The sequence below is a fragment of the Anopheles gambiae genome, chromosome 2, assembly GCF_943734735.2.
Source record: "Anopheles gambiae chromosome 2, idAnoGambNW_F1_1, whole genome shotgun sequence".
Classification (NCBI taxonomy): domain Eukaryota; kingdom Metazoa; phylum Arthropoda; class Insecta; order Diptera; family Culicidae; genus Anopheles; species Anopheles gambiae.
The window spans coordinates 3,738,913-3,762,308 of NC_064601.1; the positions used below are offsets into that span (position 1 = coordinate 3,738,913).

A 23,396-nucleotide genomic window follows, 5' to 3' on the forward strand; every position below is an offset into this window, starting at 1 on the left:
CTCCTTCCCCATGCTCTTCCCCCTCCCGGCACCCACCTGGGCTGGGCGATTTGCAAACCAATTGGCGTAGCAATATTTATTCCGGTTCCAGCACGAACTCAGCGTGCAGTAAAAAATGCTGATCCGTTAAACGGTGCTTCTCTGTGACATACATACAAAGACGCAAAAGAACGTGTGACGACGACGACGACAACGGGGCCAGTTTTCGGGGAGCGACTTTTCTCGCGAATTTTTATGCTGGAACGATCCAATGTCTGGCCGTCTTGTATTTTTTTGTGTTGACTCGCTATTTCTCTCCTACTGCCCCCTGTTCTATTGGCAAAGTGTGTAAGTGTGGGTGTGTGTGCCAGGGCTGATTCGGTACCGTCATCATTTGGCTTCCCTTTTTGCCTCTCTTTACCCCACGCGGCAGTTTGGTTGGTTCTTTACGTGGTGCTCTTAACGTGCACATTATCGCGAACCGATAAAATATCTTTTTCTGTCCGCTTCTTGTTATTTGTCTGCTCTCGCTGTTGGCCATGTATGCGTGGCAGCAACACACACACACACACACACAGCATGAAAACGGAGCTATCGGTGTGTTTGCTTAAACAGTTTATCCGCGAATAAAATAAAAATACGCGAGAACGCACCTACACAGAGAGAGAGAGAGCGAGAGAGCCACAAGCGAGCCGCACACACAGAGACAGAGCCGCGGCCGCGTCTAGGGGTTGGTGTTGGGGAGGCTTTTGGGATCTAACACACATCTGCTGCAGCCAGTGGCCCCAAAGCGTGTTGGTTGTTTGTGTGTGTGTGTGTGTGTGGGCTGTGTGACGGACAGAGCCCCCCCAAAACGAAACCAGTCGAACACCATGGATGGCCAACCGTCATCGACAACGCGTTGCGCCTGGCTTGCATTTTTTGGTTTTACGGACCTCCACCCTCCCCTCCCTCCCACATCCCCTTGGGGCGTGATTCAAAACACGCGGAAAGGGCACACGTGTCTGTATGTGGTAGTAACGCGCGATCGTGACGTTCGAGCCCGCGTCGCCATGGTGAAGGCTTCTATTATTCTCGAACAACACAAGTTCGCTGCTTGGTTGGGTTGTTTTCCCCCCCACAACGTGTTCTTCTTTAATTTACATTACCTTGCAACCAAACAAACTCACACACACACACCTAGAAACACGCACACGGACATGCTGTTGATGGCGTTGTTGTTGTTGATGCGTAATGTAAGTATTTTTTGCTGTTTTTTAATCGTTTTTTTTTGTTTCAACATTATTTTGGTCCGTCATCGCGGCGACCACACTGCCGCGCGTTGTTTGTTTCAGCTCGATTTCATTTTGTTATTTTGCTCTGCACACACACACACACACATGCTCATACACCTTGAAGCAGCGGGCGCGCGGCGGTGGTTGTTGCGTCCGACCTGCCTCGACTGCATTCCATGGGCAGGCGAAAAGAACACGAACAAACGAACGAATGAACCGTGAAAGCGCAGAATGGAAGAGCGGCGGCAAATCGAAAACCCAACAGCAGCGAGCAAGTCCCAATGTTAGGAGCCCTTTCAATGGAAGGAACCCGCAACGAAACAGGTCGTAGGGAATTGATCGAATCAACCCTTCGTTTGGGTTCCCTGCCGTCCAGCAGACGGAGGAATAATAGTTGAATTCCCCTTTTTGTTTGCAGCCAAACGGCAGTAACCCGGAGCTTCCTTCCGCTCGGCAAAAGCTTCCCCGGGGGAACTCTCTGGCACGATGGGAAAAGCATTGGGTCAATTGTTTATGAATGAGGAGGTAAAAAACTCTCCGAAATGGTTGAAATTGGTCTGGGAAACTGTTCATTCGGTATGGTTTTGGGAGTTATGGCTTAATTTTTATGAATGAGACGATCAATAAACTTTAGTATGTGTCCGGAGCATGCTTTATAAGCTCTCAAACTACCTCGTTTATCTACGGAATTCCTCGCCTGCATTCAAACTCAGATTAATAGACATACCAAGGCCGTATTGCTTGAACCTTTGGTTGGGATTTTTCTTAAACTATTTGTCTTCCAGAGCAGCTTGAGGTTGACTTGTGGCTCATTACAAACCTGGCAATACGTAAGACGTAATTTAAAGTACTAACATTGCAACAGTAACGTTAAATGTCCTCCTGACGGTATCGATTCGTACCACCGTGTACCTCGCTTCGTACAGAGAGACCCCAATGGAGAGAACTCGTCGGGTCCGGTTTACGTTGGCCGGCTAGGGGGGGAGAAGACCCGACAGGTCCGTTACCTCCCGCGGCGAAGGGCGCGAGGGTGAAATAAAACTTGCATGCGTAGCAGCACAGAGCCTGCCAATGTATGGGTGCTGCCACGCGGGTTGTCTTCTCCCCATTCTGGCTGGAAGCATAATCCCACGTGGAGGCGAAGGGGGGAGGGTGGGAGGACCGATGGCGTTTTATTTTTGTTTTGCACGTTGTTCGTCCGCGCGCAACGTTTTCCATAGCCGATTCCGTCGTTACGATGCGTTACCCAGGCGTTACATTCGCTCGTGCTTTGACCAGCAAAGCAATTGAAACTCACCTTTTTTTGTTACGCCGGATTTGTTTTTCCCCCATTCAAAAGCTAAAGTCCTTTTTTCGATGGTCAAGAAAACAACACTCCCCCCCCCCCCCCCCCCGTGGCAATTTGTAACCATCATTACGCGTTTAGCGACGCCTTCCAGCGACAGCTTTTCGGCGCCTGTTTGGCCTGAGATGAAACGATGAATTTGTTTTCCTTACGGTGGTAGCGGGCGCACCTTTTTCGCAACATAAAAAAAAAACACGCAGCCCCACGCACAAGTTCGCCGCAGAACACAAACATCAAAGCGAACGGGAACAACATTTTGTTTGCTGCATCGACCACCACCGCCCAACGGCTAAGGTTCGGACCGGCCACAGAAGGGCAGGAAGGACCTCGACCTCTCGCGTCAGTCGGTGTAATCGAGCGCAAACGGAAATTTGTTTATTGTGCTCGTTGCTACGCGCCGTTTGGCCTGGAGGGGGGTAAACAAAACCACCCCGAGCCGCCACTTTCGTTCGCCTTGAAATTGCCCAGCGCCTAGCATCATCCCCCATGGTCACTCCAAAAGGGCTGTCGATTAGGGAAAGCAGCCACAGCAAAAAAAAGCACACCAAACACTCACACGCTACTCGAAACAGTTGCCAGTGTGCTAATCAACCGCCCAGTGCGAGTATCGATGACGGAATAGAAAATTCAAAACATCCGGATCGAAATCGGAGTCCGACGGCGACGGCAGACTGCGCCGCTGGCCGCTTTCCCAGCACGTGCAGGCTTCTCGTGCATGTTGTGCCAGAGGCCAAGGGGAACGCATCGCTTTCACCATGGTGACGAAAATCAACATCGGCCACATATTAAGTGCGGAAGGTTGCGGGAGCGCCCCTGAAAGTCGTCCACCATTAGCATTAATCAGCGTACCATCGGCAAGTTTCCGATGTCAACGCGAGGGCTGCGAAGCGCGTAAAAAAGCGTAAAACATGCGCTGGAGAAGAAAAGGAAGTGGAAGAGAAATGTTCAATCAAGCAGCGCGGCAGAAGAAAAAAACAAACTTTCTTTTGTCGGCGTAAAATTGTGGGACGATTTGCATATGGGAATGAATTTCGGGTGAAGATGGATGGGGGCTGAGTTACAGGGCTAGCATTTTGTGTCAGACGATACTTGCAAAACACGGTCGAGTTGTACGGGTGGTTCTTTGAAATCAGACCCTCAACTTCTTCTTCTTCTTCTATTTGGCGTCCTACGCGGACATGCTGGCCTGTACAGGGCCTTTCGAGACTTAATTCATTACCACACGTGAGCCGGATAAAGTCAATCCTTGCAACGAGGGAACGGTCCATTCTAGGCTTGAACCCATGAACCCATGACGGGCATGTTATTGAGTCGTTCGAGTTGACGACTGTACCACGGGACCGTCACCCACAGGCTCTCAATTCTGGTCTATAAATACGAGACACGGAAGGTTTAAAGCTCGTGAAAAGTGTTTTTAAATTAGCTCCATACGCTAATTGACTGTCGTGGCGTTGACTTCGAAACTTGGAAATCACTCACCACGGCGACATGAATGATTCGTAATTAAGCAATAACACCTCTTAGCTCACTCCCTAAATGGGCACAATTCAATTACAACCAAACAAGCGGGCCCAAACAACCCGGGGAAAAGAAATGCCCCGCTGCCGCGCCTTAACATTGATGGCAAATCCTTTTTCCGCCCATTGGCTCTCGGCCCTCTCAGCCCAGGCAGGCGATCTATCGCTGATCGGATTAGTCACGGGAGGACAATAATCCGTCTATTAACGGCTCGTTTCAATGATGCGTCATCCTCAACTTACCAATTGGGGGTTTGGGAGGGGCATTTTTTTTTTTGTTTCCAACCGAGCCCTCATAAAATTTTATACGCACCTTTCAATCAAAGGCAAGGCTTGGCCGCCGGGAGAGGTAAGTAAAACATAAGTCCATTAGTGTCACCGGCGGGCAGAAGGGACCGCCCAAATTCTAGTCACGTTTTGCACCTTGGCGCGTGTGAGCGCTTTCTTTTTCCTTCTACCAGCCCCAGGTGATGGCGGTGGCTGGCACGTCACAGTTGTTTTTCTTTTTTTGTTTTGCTTTCCAAGAGACGAATTGCTGCCCGGGTTGGGTTGGCAAAAATGTTGGAGACACATTCCAGCTTCGGGCGCACTCGTCCGGACTCCGGGTGTGGCGAAAGTGAAAGAAAGAGACAGAAAGAGAGAGTGCAAGAGGGCGTGTGTCCGACGGGACTCATTTTCCTTTAATGTCCGTGACGGTAACCTCACGAAATTCGCTTTATAAATGGCCACTCCAGAACTGTGCACAGGGTGGTGGTGTGGTGTACCGGTCGATACTTGAGTCTCTTCTGCGGCCGGGGCGAGCTTTCGGATCGAATCCAGTAGCGACCGACGACTGGTTTATGTCCCGCGGGAAATAACTTAAATGTTACCGAACCACCACCAAACCGGGTTGTCGGTCGAAACACTCTTCATATTGTGTTGCTGTGTTCGTTTGTATGTGTGAGGGGTTTCATGTTAAGAGTTATGAGTTGCCTCCATGCACGCCACGTGCGGGCGCTTTTCATCAGCCCGCAACGATAGCGAAGGCTTCGAAAGTCGACGGACGAATCGGTCGCTTCGAGCAACCTGGCACACACACACACACACACACACCATGGTGTGCCTGCGGGGTGCTAACGTGTTAATGTTGTTTTGCGACTTACGTCCAAAAGATAGTTTTTGTACTGGTTTGGACTTTCTACGGGTTCCTTCCCTCCCTTGAGTCTTGCCCTTGTGAGCCTCGCTGAGCGAGCCCTGCAGGCAGCAGTTGGCCAGATTGTTAGCATAGTTTTTAGCCTTGTTTGCAACGCCTAACTTTGGCCCCGAAGTAGTGTTATGGAATAGAGTCAGCATTCAGTGTCCAGGAACGCACGTTTGTGAATGAAATTGGAAGTGATGTGCAGAATGAGTTTTTTTTAGTATCATTCAATTCTGTTTAAACGTGGCGAGAAAATCGGTTTGAAATAATGGTTAGATGGAAGCCAAAATTATTGCAAAATAATTCTGCATGGCAATGAAGCAGTATAGCTGATGCTGATCTACTGCAAGCACGGAAATAACACATAAATCTTCTTAAACACAAACGACTGCCGTAGAAACATTTCAAAGCCACGCTATCACGTTTACAATTCACCCGCAAAACGGTTTGCATTTCATTTGTTCCATTTCCTATGTGGACTCAGTGGTTTTTGTACTCTCTGCACGCGGTTGATGTTTCAATCCGGATCACACGCTGCTGAATGAAACATAAATTTCCACTCATCAGTTTCGTGCCTGATGAGTTCTGTTTTTAGTTCCGTAGTCAACGATGCAAAAATTCCACTGACCGTGACCGGGGGGAGGCCGAAGGAAATTAAAATGCACACACAAAATGAAAATGAATGACAAGCAAGCATACTGGAAATCGAAAAAAGAACAACCGTTTGCACGCGTGAATGTTTGTTTGTGTGTACACACGACGTGAAAGTGTATGGAGGAGCATAGTTTGTGAATCGATTCGTACACCATGCTGTGGTCGGGAGGCGACGAAAATAAAAGCAGAAAGGCTAAACCAATGCCTTCGACCTTGCCCTTGGACTTGCCCGGTGGTATCTAATATTTGTTATTCTGAACGCTCCACTGAAGCCGCCCCGAAGGCAGGTGCTCTTTTGCGGGCCACTGTTCGATTGGGGCACAGGTTGTTACGATGATGATGATGATGATGAGTGTCGTGCGATATGAAACGTTGTCCACTCCCGGGGGGCACGCAAGAAGAAGGTCAAATCATTTTCTGTGTGCGCTCACATCACTGCCGAGCGAAGGAAAAACAAACAAATGGAGAAGAATTGGTAGAGAAGGAGGAGGATTGGTGGGTGGCAATAATAGATTACTCGGTCGGACTGGACGCATGGACTGCCGGGACACGATTGAATGTCCGGTACGGCCAACGCTAGGGGATGAATATTAATTTCCCATGCGTCAGCTTCTTGAGAATGTTCCGCTCAAACTTTGCCATTCATCTGAAGTGTCCTTCTTTTATGCAGAAGTAGAGCAATATTTGTTGTCCCCATCTATTGGAAGACTTCTTTAAGCGCTCACTAAAGTAAATTTAGAACAATTCCAAGAAGAAACGTCTCAGTTGTGTGAATTTCATATCAGCCAAAGTCGGCCATAGTTTGCAAATTGATTGATGACATAAATACACCGATAGAGGGACTTCGCATAATACCGGCTACCTCTGGGGTTGGGAAAAACTCACCCGCATTTGGTGTGATTATTTTAATGGTAAATATTGTCTCGCTTAAAAAAAGTTGCTCAAGAATAATTCACTCAATCGTGTTCCTCCGGACCGGCGGCTAAAAAGCGTTGGATTGTTTACTTCTTGCTGCTTCATATTTAGATATCGCCGTACATGAGCGAGACGAGTCGGTGGTGGAAACTGAATTGATTTAAAACATTCCATCGCTTTTATCGCTATCGAGGGTGATTTTTCTGTCGCGCTTTCGCGTTCCGTGCCGTGGTGATCGTGCCTGCGGAAACTTCCACTGTCCCGCGATATATTTGATGCGTCAGTGGGATGGGTGGTTTGGAGGGCAAAAAAAAAATGAGCAGCAAAAAACGCAAGCGAGAGTGATTGAGGAGGACGGTTTTCCGTTTGACTATGGCTCGAACTTCCAGACAGCCCCCCCGGTAGTCAGGCTTCGAGGTGGAATCGAAGACGTTTGGTTCCGGAATGGGGGGGGAAAACGGAGCACAAAAAAGCGCGCCAGCTCGGTGATTGATTCGATGGGGGGGGGGGGGGGGGGGGAGGACGATGGTGTAAGTGATAGAGAGGGCGTTATCTTTCGCCGACCATAAGCCCTGAGTCGCTGCAGCCGAGCCGGATGACGACCGACGGACGAGAAAATAACTGTCACCCAAAGATGGATGGATTTCGCTTCCGATTCCGCAGTGCCGCTAATACCTCCTTCTGCCGCCTTCCCTGCCCCGCGAGCTGGCCAATTTGGTTGACCCCGGTTGTGCAGTTTCGATGACGCTACGTGCTCTGAACCGTCTGCCGATGGTTGCTGCCGTTGTTAATGCGATACAACCAACCAGCAAGGAACTCCCGGAGGGTGCAAAAAATAGGTTGAAAGTGATACACTGGGAGCGATTGCACTTGCCGAACCTAATCGATCAATTAATGTTGTCGTTCGGAGTTGTTGCGGTGGGTTTAGTGTTTCAATTAATTATCGGTTCCCGGTACAGCTTTGTCTGCTCAGTCACACGCGCTCTGTGGTTCGTTGATCATGAAATGACATGTTTAGTAATTTAAAATATGAGATAATTATCCTTTAAGCTGACAAGTTTCGAGTTTCTTTCTAGCTGTTCCATATTGTACATTGCTGTTTGAAATGCTACTTAAATGACAGAAATAATTGAAACAGTAGCTCGATTCGATTCTGTGCAGCTCTCAGACGGATTAGTTCCAAACTTTCACAATCCATCCCACACTAAGAAAAGACCGAAAGCAATCGATTATGATGAAAGTAATTAAGTTAATTTTTGCCAACCAGCATACAACTAACCAAGTTTCATCAGCAATTTTCCCCAATTCATCCGGCTTAATTAAATGCCATTCTAGCTCAACTTTAATGTTATTCATTTCGCCCCAAAAAACCCCTAGAAGCTCACAAAATAATCAATTGTTTTCCAAGCGTCTCCTTTCCGACCTCCCATCCGGCATCCGTCCATTGTGGGCCTTTTTTGTGTTTCGTCTGTAACTTGGTGTTTCGTTTCACAATTTAATGAATTGCTTGGCGCTTTGGATGACAACAAAAAGAGGGAAATCCTCTCCCCCCAAAAAAAAAAAAAAAAAAACACAAATGTATTCTAAACACTGGCAAACGCCGCTCCAGCTAGCCTGCTACGCACAAGCTGACGCAGCCCGATGAAAAGTTTGTTGGTCCCGTTTGACAGGGTTTTCCTGCGTCCGTTCCTGCGCCATTCCGTCGCCGCCACGCAACGCAAACTGTCACTCAAATGCAAATCCTGTGTGTTCCCGCCGCTTGCTTCATGAACTCTCGGTCGCCCCAAATGATGGGACAGACTATGCGGGGTCATCTTACCGCGTCGTCGCACAAACTTGCCAGCCGTCAGCGTCCGGGTACTGTTTAGCAAAGAAAACAACCTTCGCTTTTCGCCGGAAGACTTTTCTCCTTTCTACCGAAACCAATAAAACAAATCCGATTAGCAATTTAGTGTATAATTGGGACGAGCCTTATTAAAGTGTCGTCGCTGGCGCATAATCTGGCGCCTGTGTTGTTTCTCGCCTCGGTTGGTGTGTACAATCTTGAACCCAGGGCCACACCGCTGCTGTTGTCGTGGTTGGAGAGTATGAAGAAGCGGTTCCAGGTTGTGATAGGTTAGGGTAAAAAATAAACTCAAGTAACTGACGGCCAGCATTGGTGGTTGCGCTGGTTAAGGCTTCTGTTTACTGAGTCCTCTCACCGCACACTACAGCGCTACCAGGAATAGCATTGAAGCTGTAACCTTAATTGAAGTCACTGTTCAATCCATTTTTCCTGAACGACAAAATCTTTCTATTATAAAATCTCTTATTTTTAGTATCTCTTCTTTAACATGATTTTCAAGCTTTAAGATCTGCACAAAAATGCTTCATTACCTTTGGTGTGTTAAAATTCGCTAGACTTGATGTCTGACTCAGCAAAGAAAAACCCCGTTGCCCAAGGACGTCGGGTCTTTTCGTTGCTTTAAAGCGCGCGAGACAAATTTATAACTCCCACGCGTGGTGGGGGCAACCGGTCCGAGCCATCCACTTCCTCCCCTTCGATCCACTAAGTCGCTAACCGCTAACAAATAGAGACGGCGGTCACGTGCCGCTGAAGTTTGGTCGCTAAGTCGCAAGTATTGCCGTCTACGGCGACGATGGTTTTCCGATGCCCGGGTGATTATTGGGATGGAGCAGCGACTATTTGTCACCGAATTTGTTTCCCATCGTGGTGGTAAACGGCTTTTCCGGCCGGCTGATATTTCACGTTCGATTGGATCCTCGCACTGTGCAGGCAGGCGCAAGCTCCTTTTGCCGTTACAGTTCGGTGTAGATGGAGAATGGAAGCCATCCTTCGAATGGGTAAATATTTGTATAAATCGTCGCCTCTGCCCCTAATAGAGAGGTAATGAATATTAAAGAGATACTTAAAAATGGTCCAGAATTGTTGTTGTCGTCCGCTTGTGGTGGCAGTTTCGTTGGAAAATCGATTAGATTTTCCGTTTGTCTGCGGCCAACGTGTATCTGTGACCGATATAATGTCAATTGAGTTTCCCTTCGAGCCGCTAGAATTGCTTCACCTTTCGTTACATAAACCGTATAAGGGTGTGTATGTGTGTGTGTGTGTGTGTGTGTGTGTGGGATGAAAATAAAAGGTTTTCTGCTGGCTCAATCGTTTCGAAAACACTGCGGAACAACAATGTCCAGACAGAGTCAACAGCAGGAGGGTTTTCGGAACAAAGCCTGCTTCCCGGTGAACGCCAGTAAACATATCCTTCATCTACTTATGTGGACTTGTGTTTGAAAATCGATTGACTCGAGTCCGGGAAAGTGTCTCCGGCAGCCCGGTTTCGGGGGTGGTAGTGGATAAATCAATTCCAATAGGAGTCCTTCCGGAAAGGCTAACAATTTACCAATGATGCCAAAAAAAGCGGAAAAATGAACACTACACATTCAATCCGAATTTTCCGAGAAACTGTTTTGCGGTATTTTCTTCGTTCACTCGAAAAAGAAACAACCCTTAGTCAGGTGAATAGAGGAACCAGTGCGCGTATTGCTCGATTGTATCAGGAAGTACCGGAAGTAAGGTCGGGGCAGGGTCGGAGAGACTAAATAAAAATCCTAACCCGTTCGTGTCGGTATCTGATTTGCTCGCAATAAACATTCGCCGGAAGTTTGCTTCCCAATTGTCGCTGGCGTTTGTTTGCGTTTCCGTTTGCCAAAGCATACACACACACACACACACTCGCACACGAGGGTCACCCTTCAGTAGCAGTCAATTGGCGTTCGTAGCGAAAGAAGCCGTAGGGACTCGCTAGAGGAGTTTTGTGATATCGATCGATTGGTGTGACATTTTTTCCCACACTCGATTCTGCCTGGTGGAGCGCTATCAGTTGCGCGTCTTTTGCATAAAAAAGAAGAGTTTCCCGAACTGCTTCATCGTGCGCAGCATCATCGGTGGGAACGTGTTGTTGCTGGTGCGAAAAATATTGACAAGCTTTCTAACGTGTCTGGAGCATCAATATGACGAACACTTGCACTGAAGAAGAACTAGTAAGATGGTAAGAAGGGGAGGAAGAAAGAGGGCAAGCTATTGAACGAAAAATAGAACCAGTACATCAGGCTCAATGCCGGCGGTGAAAATGCGATCCTTTAAGGTCCTTCAATACACCCAACCAGTATACATGGTGCGAATGGGAAAAGTCATGAAAAACACACGCCCTTCCTTGCCATGTTTAGTGGCTGTTTGGTTTTTTTTTTGCTGCTCCCTTTTTTGCTACCGCCACCTACTCAAGAATATGCATATTTTACAACGCGGGCAAGTGAGCCCGGGTGTGAAATGGAAAAGTGGAAAAGAAAAGCAAAAGAAAAGAAAGGAGTTGCTTATCGTCGGTGGCAGGGCGTAACGAGTGGCGCGATTTGACATTCTAATAGAATATTTATTCTCCCTACTGTGACATTGTTTTCGGGGACACTGTGCTCAAGTCGGTACTTCACTGCCTCACATGTGGCGTGTGTGTGTGTGTGTGTTTGGCATGCTCAATTCTGGCAGGAATCGTTTTCCACTTTGCTGTGTATCGGTTTCACCATCGAGACGACGGTGCAATCAAGCGTACAGGAGAGGGCGTCTTGGCGGTGGTACATTGATTTTACACACCCGTCCGCATCCGCGCACCGCTGGCTCGTCGCAGGATGTCGCAACATATGTTGGAGTACTGGTAGTTGATGTTTGGTTGATGGTGGCGCAGGATGATGACGGGGCTGCTGCTCACGCTCCTTCTTCTTGCGATCGATCCGCAAGACGAAGAGTGTGTGATGTGCGATTAAGTGATTTTAATTAGCGATATTACACACTCGGGAAATCTCGCGGGCGTGTGTGTGTGAATCGTTCAAGTGTAATGTAAAAAAACGGGGGATTAAATTGTGCTTATAAAATGGATGGCTTTATTGGGAAAATCAGATGTGTCTGGGGGTATGAAATTCACATTATGGAATAGCACTTTTTCTTGTAACAGATTTCTCACTCACTCCAGAATCAACAAACCATTTAAAGGCTTATAAAATATCAATATCCCCCCACGCACACCTCCTTTAAATCGTATTTGGGCCTAACCCTTAACCGTCAAACCTTGTTACGTGTCAATTGAACACGTTAAGGCACAGCAGCACAACAACAAAACATTCTCCACGCTATCCAAAGCGCTATTCCCTTACGCTGTCAATGCGAACGTCGCCCCCCATTCCTGCTTATCGATTTCACTCCGTCCTTCCCACAGGGTGTAAGAAACGTGCGCAAGTAGCAATTGATTGCTGCCATTCTTCCATTCGATCGACATCGGATAGTAACACCTGCGACCTAATGCGAACGGTAGGATTCTGCAATCCTATGCCGTCGACGACGGCTACAACGACTCGCAATCCTTCTCCGGTACGACCTCGACGACGACTTTGGTGGCACCATATGCAATGCGCACACCCCATTTGCTTCGCAAAAGGCGAACCGAGGCACCAATAGTAAAGGCTTTAACGGGGAAGGAAGCTAAAGGTAAATCCTTTTACCAAATCACTCACTTACGCTCTGCCAACTGCACAACCCTTTGCGTCCCTCGAGTGATACTGACTGGGAGTGTGCACTTGTGTACTTCCATTTGCCATTATGTTGATTTCGTTTCGTCGAGATTGGCTTTCTTGGATTGAAGTCGGCATTGAGCAGGAGAGAGAGAGAGAGAGGTGTGGCGAGGAGAATAGCGCTCCGAGGAAAACAACAGCTTTTACACCATTGTTTTATCATTTAATACCAGCGCCTGCCAGCCCGAAGTGCGGTAAAGTTGCTTTCGGGTGCAGGAATTGTAATTGCAAATCAATTCCTAACGTTATTTAGACTTAGTTCGTTTGTTGGCATGGCAGATGCTGGGTGGGTTTTTTGGGGTTACCCTTTACCGTAAGTCTCTGCGTGCGTGTGTGGGAGCGAGGGTCATTTTTGGGACCTTGGGTGTGCTTCCGGATGAAATCGTTTGTCGGACCGATTGACGATGATGGTGATGAGAGCCGGAGATGTGGTGTTGATAGCTGCCGCTTGGCCCTTGATGTCCGACCCGGCGGAACGAACGATAGGGATGAAAGTCCTTTTGATGTCCGCCCGATCAAAGGCCGTCACGATTGGACGTCCGAACATTCGCATGGGAAAATGTGGCATACGATAAAAGGGTAGCATAGTTTAGCAATGCTAATAAATTAGTTGCATTTAAGGAGAGTGGATTAAGATGACGGAGCGGTTCGAGCGTTATCTCCCGATTGGCTACAGTTGAGTTGCTTGAGAGTTTGTGAAAATTAGACTTGCTAACATGTAAGTCTTGTTTGAATTTGATAGACGCAGACGAATCTCGTTCGTTGTACGGGACATTTATTTTGCAATTGACCGTCTTGTGACAATTCCTACTGAAACACAATTAATTTTCTAATTCGGTTGTAGACATAATGTCCAGCAATTCCAGCAATGCGTTCCCCGTGGTTTGCAGATTTAATTGCGCAGTGCTCTTTCATTATTACTCCCGCCAGCCCCTTGCGCGAGCAATGACCGTTTGTCGCAGTTCCGTGACGACGGTAATTTTCCACACCGCAATGCAGTTTTACTGTACTCTCGGAGTCGGTGGTCGGTCGATGTTGCTGGTCTCCTCTGCTTTTTTCTTCTGCTGTTCACCACAACTATCCTTCACATCTAACCACAAACCCTGCATGACTGGCCGCCCTTGGCAGTTCGCGGTCTTACGGTTCCCTTTACGGTTCATTGCGTGCCATACCACCAACACCACGAGCGGCAGCAGCGGCAGCAGCAATGCTGAAGAGAAATAGTGACTATCCAATTCAATTTCACCCGTTGCCTTCATTCCTCTGCCGGTGCCGGATGTTCGTTCGTACGGATGGATGGCTTTTGGAACGATCCATTTCTATTTCTTTCCCTACTCGTGGTACGATCGCCATGCGGGGGGAGCTCTAGTAGTTTTTTCCGACCCTTCTGCTGCGCGATTTCAGCGATGGGGCGTGGGGCAAAGCTTTAACCCAAGGAACGCTGTGATTATGAACAATTTGGCGAGAGAATTCGTTTAATGAAATGTGGCTTTGGCGTTAATCGTGGACGGAAGGACGGAAGATGATGAGTTCCATCTGGTCGAGAGAAAGCCAACTGTTAGGAAGATGGAGGATAATCTTCGATCATTTCGACGGCCGTTTGCAAGTATGTCCATCGTCATACGCTTACTAGTGTTTGAGCTAGATATGGAAAAATGGAACAATACATTATTGAACTTTATTGAGCAAATGGATGTTATGTACTCGGTCAATCGTGTTTTATAACAAATTGCTTTATGTACAAATTGTATATTAATTTCTATGTTCCCACGTCCTATGTGACATCATCTAGCAAATCATTATTTTTTACCTATTTATTGTATGTTAGCAATAAATTACGGATGTGGATATATAATTAAGACAGGTGTAATTATTGTGCCTCCCATTTTCAGTACACCACACCTGAGTCAAACATTCAAATTCAAGCTCTTTTTCTATTGTACAACATTATGGCGTTGCTCCCACGCCTGAGTAGAAATGGAGCGACCGTTTTCCGTTGTATGCAAAACCTTTGCTATAGAAACCGAAAACAGCAAGCCGGCCTCGCATAGGCAAACACCCGAAACCAGGTCAATGCCAGATACCAAATATTATTGTACGCCCCGTTCCATTTGAGTGATTATTTAAACCTACACCTCCCTCGGAGGGAAAGAGCCGAAAGCATGCGACGTGAAGCATGGAATGCATCCACGTTTGACCCGTTCAGTCGCTGCTGTGTTGCCCCCTGGCGCAATGCAGCGTTTGTGTGCCTTACGGCCGGGCAGCGTAGAGCGCAACTGTAGCATAATAACGGCGGCGACATAATCAGTCGTTCGTGCGAACCAGTGGACAAACAATTGAATTTATGTTGATTTCGAATCGAATAAAGTACGACGGACCGATTGTGTGGAATAAGTGTCGCGATTTGTTTGTCAATTAACACCTTTAAGGATTCAAGGATAGTCTTAACACAATATTTGAGATCAGTTCGATCTATTGTCGCTTTAGAAACAGTTTTTCTAACACTTCCTCTTACTCAACCAATGGTCTTTTGTTGCGTCTGATAGATGGCACAAGCTGATAGATGTGAAGCTCACTGTTACGCAATCATAAATTATAATCAAGCATATTTCCATATTTCCAATTTAGCGCCTCTGCACAGGCTCTAACGAAGCGTCTTAGTAAGGAGTGCGGTTCCTCAATAACGTCCAGCAATTGCCTTAATGGATAGTGCAAAGCCGTGTACAGGGATAGGGAACCATCGTTCTCACTCTCTATCACTCTCCTTCTCTCTGTTACCATCCTGCTCGAAAGGTTCATGCAAATTTTCGACAATGTAAGTCTACACGCTCGAACCAAAGGCGCATTGTTAGCCGCTGATCGATAGGAAAGGGATCGATTGTTGGGCTATAATTAAAACGAGATGCAGTACACCGAGCCATGGAGCTGCATGGGGTAGCAATCTCGAGATGAATAATGCAGCGCTAACCACTAGCTACTGCCGCCGACCGAGAAGGGGTAAACTTTTACAAACTTTGCCCTGGTTGGTCTTAGAATGCAACCGTAGTAGTATAGCGTTAGTGTATTATAGTGCGGACAAAGGTGTTTGCTTTTAATTTCTTTAACGCACTGTGTAGGGGAACCGTTGCCAGTGGATTTTAGAGCATAATTTAGAAAGGTTTACATATAATCTGTGTAGCATAATTGCATGTTTCAATTAGTAAAAATATCTTGAAGAGGCAGTTGCCAATGTACGAGTGTTCATTAAAATGGACTAACTGCTACTCCTAGACAGATCTCGAAAGACAAGGCAGAAATGGTTCTGGCAGTAAGTCTATTTGCGTTAGCACGCACGGCATAACTTCCATCCAATTAGCCAAGATTGAACTGAAATCTGTCGTAGGCTTTGAGTTTGGACAGCAGCGGCCTACGCACGGAACGGTAAGGCACGCTAAAATCGGCTACAAAAATAGCACCATGCTCTCGCGTCGTTAGTCTGTTGGCTTCATGCTATACTCTTGGGACCAACATGAAGACGAAAAGCACACGTCTTCGCACGCGTTTTCTTCTACCAAAACCATTGGCAGAGCTTGGAAATGTCCTTTAATTGCTCCACGTTCTTACTGCACAAACATCACGCAGCATGGTTGAGGCAACTTTAAGACTCATTCGTCTGCGAAAACTTTTCCGGAAAAGGGTGTTTTTCCTCCGGTCTGTGTGGTGATTTCGATTTGTTGGTAACGCGCTCTTACATTACGTGTGATGATGGCGCACAACGTACTAACACGCTCATTTGCGGTTAGGAATCCTTTCGCCGATAAAACCGCTAACTAGCCGACATTCGCACGCGTTTATCCCCGGGTGGTGGTGCCTTTTCCCTTTAAGCCCCTAAACGTAAGATGGGAAAATGGGCTCGATAATCTGTTTCCCAGCCCGTCGTGGCGGGAGCCGAGTGGAGTCGTGTGTTACGCCGTGTGTATCGTTTGTTCTTTGACTTTCTTCCCTTCATGTGTTGGGAAGGAACCCGTAAGCTGTTTCATCGTCTGGCAGAAAGAAAGGGAGAGTATGTGTGTGTGTGTGTGCGTATGTTGTTAACCTCACTTCTTATGCTGGGAATTTGCGTACGCGGAAAACCGGGAAAATCAAGCACAACACACCCCGAAGCAAAAAGGATGCAAGTGAGCAAGAAGCGAACCAAAACTAACCGACAACAAAGCCAATTCAGGTCGAGGGCAAGGTTGTATATGTGTGTGTGTGCGTGACGTTAGCAGCATGATTCTCACGAAAGAATTTGCGCTTTGTCAGCATCGTCCGCAGTGCTGCTTGGCATGTCTTAAAGATTCAGGTGGATTTCTGTTCTCCGCCGGTTTTTGGGTGGCGACGTTATCTTCGCGGAAGGATTGAACTGTGGGCTTTTACATCATCGCAATCAACCACTGAGAGCAGGGCAAATCGATACTGTTTGAGACGTTTGTGTGTGTGTGTGTAGGTCAGTGAACATATTCATTTTCGTCCCTGTCTTACGACACAAAACTGTGTTTTTTCGCTTATCGCTTAGCTACATCATAACGTTAGACGTCACATCATCATCGATTAGCATCGTTACGGAGTTGCGCGCATGTTATGTGCTCCTGCATGATCTAGAACCTTGCCATTTATTTTCTGTATCGGCTTGCGCGAAAATGCGAAACCGAAAAAGAAAAACGTCAAAAAGGATCTTTTTTGATACAAGAACTTATTCCATTTCATTACATATTTTTCACAGAGCCATTGCTCGCTTTATGCACAGCAGGCGGCAAGGACGTTTGAAATTGGTAAATGAAAAAAAAGGAAGTCGGATGCTCATTTTCTTGCCTGCAGCAGCAGCAGCAGCAGAAACTCTAATCAAGCGGCTGCGAGCGCGCTTGGGTTGGGGATGGATTTATTTCCATTCGAATTACGATTACGAAGATGGCTTGTCGGAAACTGCCGTTGTGGGGAACCGGGTGGGCAAGCAAAAAAAAAAGAGCTGTAACATGTTGGCGTATGGTTGATAAATTCACGTAGCAAAGATGAATATTCAATTGCTGTGAGCGGCAGATGAAGCAAATGAAATCGGTGGGCAAAAAATGGAAAGAGTTCGTTTGCGTCACAAGAGTGTTTGGAATGAGCCTTGCACACATTTTGTCATTTTCTTGGGATGTCGGAACAGACAAATAGAACTGTTTCCTTCGCGGAAAAAGATATACTTTTTGATTAAATTGTATCTTTTGAAAATACGAATTATTTAAAGAAATTCAAATGATAAATAATAGAGTTCTGTGTATTCTGTCTTTCTTCACAAATAGGTAAATCTAGTAATTATTTTTACTGTTTTTGAAATGATTAATGCATGCCAAATCCACGTTATTTTCAGCTGTTTCTGGTCCTTCGATCATAACCTTGCAGCAAATGAAGCATATTTGATAATTAATTAATTACTTTCTTTCATGGTTCGTTTCGTGAAACCCAAGGACGCTCGATTGCCTGTTTGAGAGTTACGCCCTATTACCAGCCAAACCGAACCGACCCAATCCTTTTTGATCTTTAATTATAATCCTTCCACCTTTCGCGTAATTTCGAAGTCAAAGGTTAATCATAACAGAAGCTATCGAACAGCAACAACAAAAAATGCCACAAAGGCGCAACAACGGGTGCACGAAACGACGAACCCTTATGTTATTGTATTTATTTTTGGGTACTTATCCATGGCAGCAAAGCTCTCCCAGCCCTGGCGCACGGAAACGGATCGTCGCTCGAAGATGATAAACCGTAATAGTTTGGGTCCCCCCTAAGTAATTCGTTTAAAGGGCAGCTATTTGGTGGTTTCCTTTTCAAGGTGACTTGCCCTTAATACGAAGCTCCTAAATTTTGACTGCCAGTCGCCTTCGCTCGGGTGCGCTGTCCTTTACTACAGCTGAGCACGCAAAATTAACATAAGCTTTAGGAAGAAGCCGAGCTGCGAACAGTGCGAGTGGGAGTGAAAACGAGCGGATCGCTTTTTGTCTCCACCACATTCACCTGACGCGGGAAGAGTCAAGAGTTTTCATTTTTTGGTCGCGGAAAAAGGGATCAAATGTTGAAACCACACCGTGTCTGACCAGTGCGTCGTCCGTCGGGTTGGATTGGTTGCTTCCGACCCTTGCAAAGCTGTCGCTTGCCTGCCAACGGCACATTTCGGACGATGATATTCGGTTGCCGTGTTGTTTGAAGTTTTCCACCGTGTACGGTATATATATGTGTGTGTGTGTGTGTTTGAAACCGTGGGATTGTCGGTGAAAACGGTTAGTTATAAGCCAATCCGGCCGACCGTCATGTTACAGTCAACCACTTCATCGCTACCGGTCGGGGGAAATGAAACACAGAAATTCGTTTGAATGTTCATGTTAACATGCTGTTACCGGTAAATTATTTGGCTAATTCTACGAAGCTGTATGCGGTGTGTTCTGCAATTTATGTGTGTGGCTGAATAATGTAGCGCGCTGTGTGTGGGGATGAATTTAGGAATGTGGTAGCGCTTGATCGGTTGAAGTTGATTAGGCATAGTAGATGGTTTGGTAATAAATTGAGCCGTTGAATTATGTATTTGAACTAATGAATAATGAAATGTCGAGAGCAAACTGGTTTTGCCAAATTTAACCATAGGAAAGAAAGCACTGGGCGTATTATGTGTGGCTTTGAATGTGTAGCAGGTAAGATGGGATTTGATAAAATTGTGCAAAGTCAGAGAAAAAGGAGTTGCAATGTCATTTTTCTTTGTCTTCTATTCAAAATTGTTATCATTTCCCTTCCCTTAGGATCTTCCCAAATTCTCATCTACAAAGCATATCTGCTACAGGTACACGCTCCCATTAAGCGATCATTATGTTCGCTGCCTCACTTTTCTTGCCTGCCCAAGTGCCCCGAAGCGAGAGGGCTCGAGTGGTAGCGTCCTTTCCGACATCTCTCCTCAGCGCCACTTTTCATCGTCAATGGTAAGGAACAAAGTTTTCCTTTTTGTCTCCCGCCGACACAAAAGACATTAGCAATTGTCATACTCTCCCGAATGTGGGCGGGAGGAATGGTGAAGCTTCCAGTGACCGGTAAGCAATCATCTCTGTCGTTATCCTTTGCACGTTTGCTCGTTTTAATGACATCTAACCGTGTGTCGGTCATATGACAGTGGTCGGGCTCTCGTCCCCGGCACGCTAATGGCGAGAGCACGCTCGACAAGAGTTTCCCACAACCCGGGTGTGTGACAGTTTTCCACCGCGCAAGCAGTGTTGTTGTGCTGTGTCGGTTTAATTTGAGTCACTATCCAACTTCACGGCAGCAGAACCGTACCGGGAAATGGGTGAGTGGAAAGGGCTAGGCACCGGCCCGGTAGGAGTCCACGGTGGCAATCAACTGAGTGAGTTGAAGTGCTGAAGATGATGACGATAATGATGAGACGGTTAGCTGAAGTAATCGCGCGCGCGCACTCACTCCCCGTGCATGTCGTCAGCAAATTGGGCCACCTGGATTGGTTCGAAAGCGGTCGGCGGTGTGTCCAAGAGTTGTCGTAGGTAGCGCTGGAACGACAAACTTCTTGTTGGGAACGTGTAGTGTCTTACCGTGCTTTGACCGTTTCTCAAGTGGTAGAACACAGGCACTAATTTCCCTTCGTCTACAGAGACGATTAGAATCAGAGCGTTTCTGCACGATGTTGTTGGCCCCGGTTGTGTGTACACTCATCGCGCAAGTGGAGTGTATTCAAAGCTAAGCATCCGGCTAGATTTGGCAGACACAGATTTGAACATCCACACGTCAATCTTTCATGACTGGGAAACATATCACACTTAATTAGTTACCGCCCATTTCGCTCTGGTTCAGGTTCTGGCAAAATTAGATTACACAAACGCTGACGACGTATTGCCACGGAGAATAAGAAACTTCACTTGGTTCTTGGACGAGTGCTCAAGGGACAAAAACTTGCACAATCCTTCCCCAATTGGTCAGCGTTAAAGCAGTGCAACGCTCTTCTGAAGATCCCCTGAACTGAACACTCACAGACATCCCTGAGGTTTACGTTGTTGTTGTCTCCCTCCCGCTGTACAGCACAATAAAGCATCTGTTTTGTTTTTATCATTTCTCACCCCACAGTGCGAGCCCTTTTTTCAACTGTGTTGCGCCTTGTTTCCGTTGATTAGTGCGAGGGTGTAGTTTTCCTTCTTGGAAAAACAGAGAAAAACCTGAGAGCTTGCACGACGAGCGTGGTACTATGAGAATGTCTTCACGCGCTTCATCCCAGCAGGAGTGGAATTCCCTTGGTCGTCTAGAACAGTCTACTAACAGTTTCCTCCTTCCCCGGTGGAAATAAGAAACTGAAATTGACTCCGTCTCGCTTAAGGACGCCCATACGCACAGCAAGTTTCACCTTAGCTGTTTGTTGGAGAAGAAAGTATATGTGTGTGATGTTTTTTTTTCTTTCTCTGCTCAATGTTCTCCTACATCTTCCAAACTTTGCGTCCATGTGTTGCGCCTTATCCGGCGTAACTTTTCGTCACTCGCTCGGAAAGCTTTCTCTTTCCTCCGTCTTCTGGGAAGCTCATTCGAGTGTGCGGGTTTGTGCCTTTTAGACGGCGAAGCAATTTGTTCCGTCGACGAGATGGAAATAGGGGTTTTGGAAAAGTTTTCCACCTGCTGCCAGGCCGGAACGCAACGGGGGAGTGAGCTGCGAGCTGGTAGCACGAGACAGAAATTCGTACAGATGCTGGAATCGGAAACACCGTTTCTCGAGACTGCCTGGAACGAAGTGGCATGTGGGGAGTAGCAGTAGGTGACCCATTTCTACATATTAACGCCGGTAGCAAGCGTAGTAATAGCAGTCGGAAAATAAAGACCCCATCTAGACGACCCTTTTTGTTACCCTTTCACCACACAATGTATGACCACCACCACTACCAACACCACACCCATATGCTTTCCGGCGTACGCACAAAGCCCCGTGCACACCCAGAGGCAGATTGACTTTCCCCGGCACCGTGTCACCGTGTCGTGTGTTGGTCGCGGGCGATAGTGATGCCTGCGGGTGATTCTTTCTTCGCCCGTCCGCAAGTGCCTAACGAAGGAACCCTTTCTAACAGCCCGATCCGATGTGAGCTTCACACCTTTTGCTTTGGCACTATTTCTTTGCAAATTTCCCAGCTCTTCCTCCAACTTCCTACTGCTCTCTTCATTTCGTTTTCCGCCCTTGTTTTAGGGTGGCTTCCGTACACTGGGAATCCCTCCCGAACCCCAACGTCAGCACAAATCCCTGGTGTTATTGTCATCATTCTGTCGCTGCCGGTTGAGATTTGAATCGTACACAATGCGCTTCTGCCGCACCACCACGACCGAGACACGGCCATTATGGTGCTCGCAATTTATCAGCATAAAGCCTCCCCTCCCCGATTCCACCCACAACCGCTGCCGCGTACCGACAATGGCACAGGAAGGGACGCTCTCACATGGCATGGGCGCACACGAAAAGGCAGATCGTGATCTCTGATCCTTGTGCATCCACGTGGAAAGCGCCCCGGTATGCGCATCACATTGTTGCCATTAAACTATACACCCCTTACATTGCCGCCTCTTCTCCTCCTCCTCCCCCCCTGCTTATCCTCATGCTGACTGGAAAAGGTGCACGTTCTACCGGGAATGCTTGCTTGCTACTCCGACGAGTGTGTGTTGTGTGCTCGTTTTCTTTCGGTCGTTGAGTTGTTTCATTATTTTTACCATCCATCACGGTACAGTCGGCAAAAGCTTCTCTCACTCGCGCATGGCTGGATTATCGCTGTTGGTGCGGACAACGTTGGAAATGGGCGGACAGGCAAGGTAAAAGTTTTCCGTCTGTCAACTGGCGGAAAACAGTGTGCCTTCCGTTGGTGCAATTGCTGCACCAGTGTCGTTGTTTGTACGGGTGTGCGTGTGTGTGCCAGCGCGTTTGTATGCGTTCAGCATAGAGATGATGATTACATCCGTCGTTCTAGAGTAGGGATCTTCGCCGAGTTGTTGGTATGTCGCAAGTCAAACGGGGTCATAGCTAATACGGTGTGTAATGTCAGCGCTTTTGCTACCGGGGAAACCGGATCCGGAAGCGGAATGTGCGTGTGTATGTGTGTGTGTGTGCACGCGCAAGGAGCAGTGAAGTGGAGTTCTGATGCAGTTGCTCTCTGTGCTGTGCTGCGCGCGTACATCACCAAAGTTTGTCGTGGTCGGGATGGAACGAGCTCGGCGGTAAATGATTTCTGAAGCATCTTAAACTTAATCAACTTCAGTCGCCAAAGACTGGTAAAGACAACGTTATGCTGGAAAGCCACTACAAGATAATGCAAGAGAAGTTCGATTAAAATAATGAAAATGACAAGAAGTGCAAATTAACTAAAATGAAGCCTTGCATGGAAATAATGTTTCAAAATCTAGGGATATTTGGTCGTGAACGTATTGAAGAACGAAGAATGAAGAAGTGTCATTAGAAGAAAAAAAATCGAATAAAATAACTATCTTCCTCAATCACACTTTGGAAGACACTTATATCTCTATTTGGCACTTCATCAGACGTAGTTATTTGTATAACGCGTTCAACACACTCTGCAAACGTTCAATAGTTTGCCGTTAGACTCTGCACGTTAATGATAAAGCAGCCAGAGATAAACACAGCAGCTTCCATCAACGAAAGGCGCTAAGTGAATTAATACACCATATGAGCACAACATGGCGGTGGCCAGCCAGCAGCGCCCAGTTCGAGCGATGGAAGGCGTCAATATTCAATCAACTTTCGTCAAACATACGCACGGGACGTGGAGGGCTTTGGAAGAGGCTCACAGCAAACAAAACAAAAAATAAGCACGGATGACATACATTGAAGGCATGATGTCACGGAGCTTCTGATGATAACCGCACGCGCGGCAAAGCAGGGAAGTGGAGAA

The 23,396-nt window shown here is 47.1% G+C and overlaps 1 protein-coding gene across 9 annotated transcripts in view; it reads left to right on the plus strand.

The window, feature by feature from the left end:
- LOC1281808 (transcription factor mef2A) overlaps positions 1-23,396 on the plus strand; it is an 82,377-nt gene that overhangs the window by 1,912 nt on the left and 57,069 nt on the right. The window lies entirely within an intron of this gene.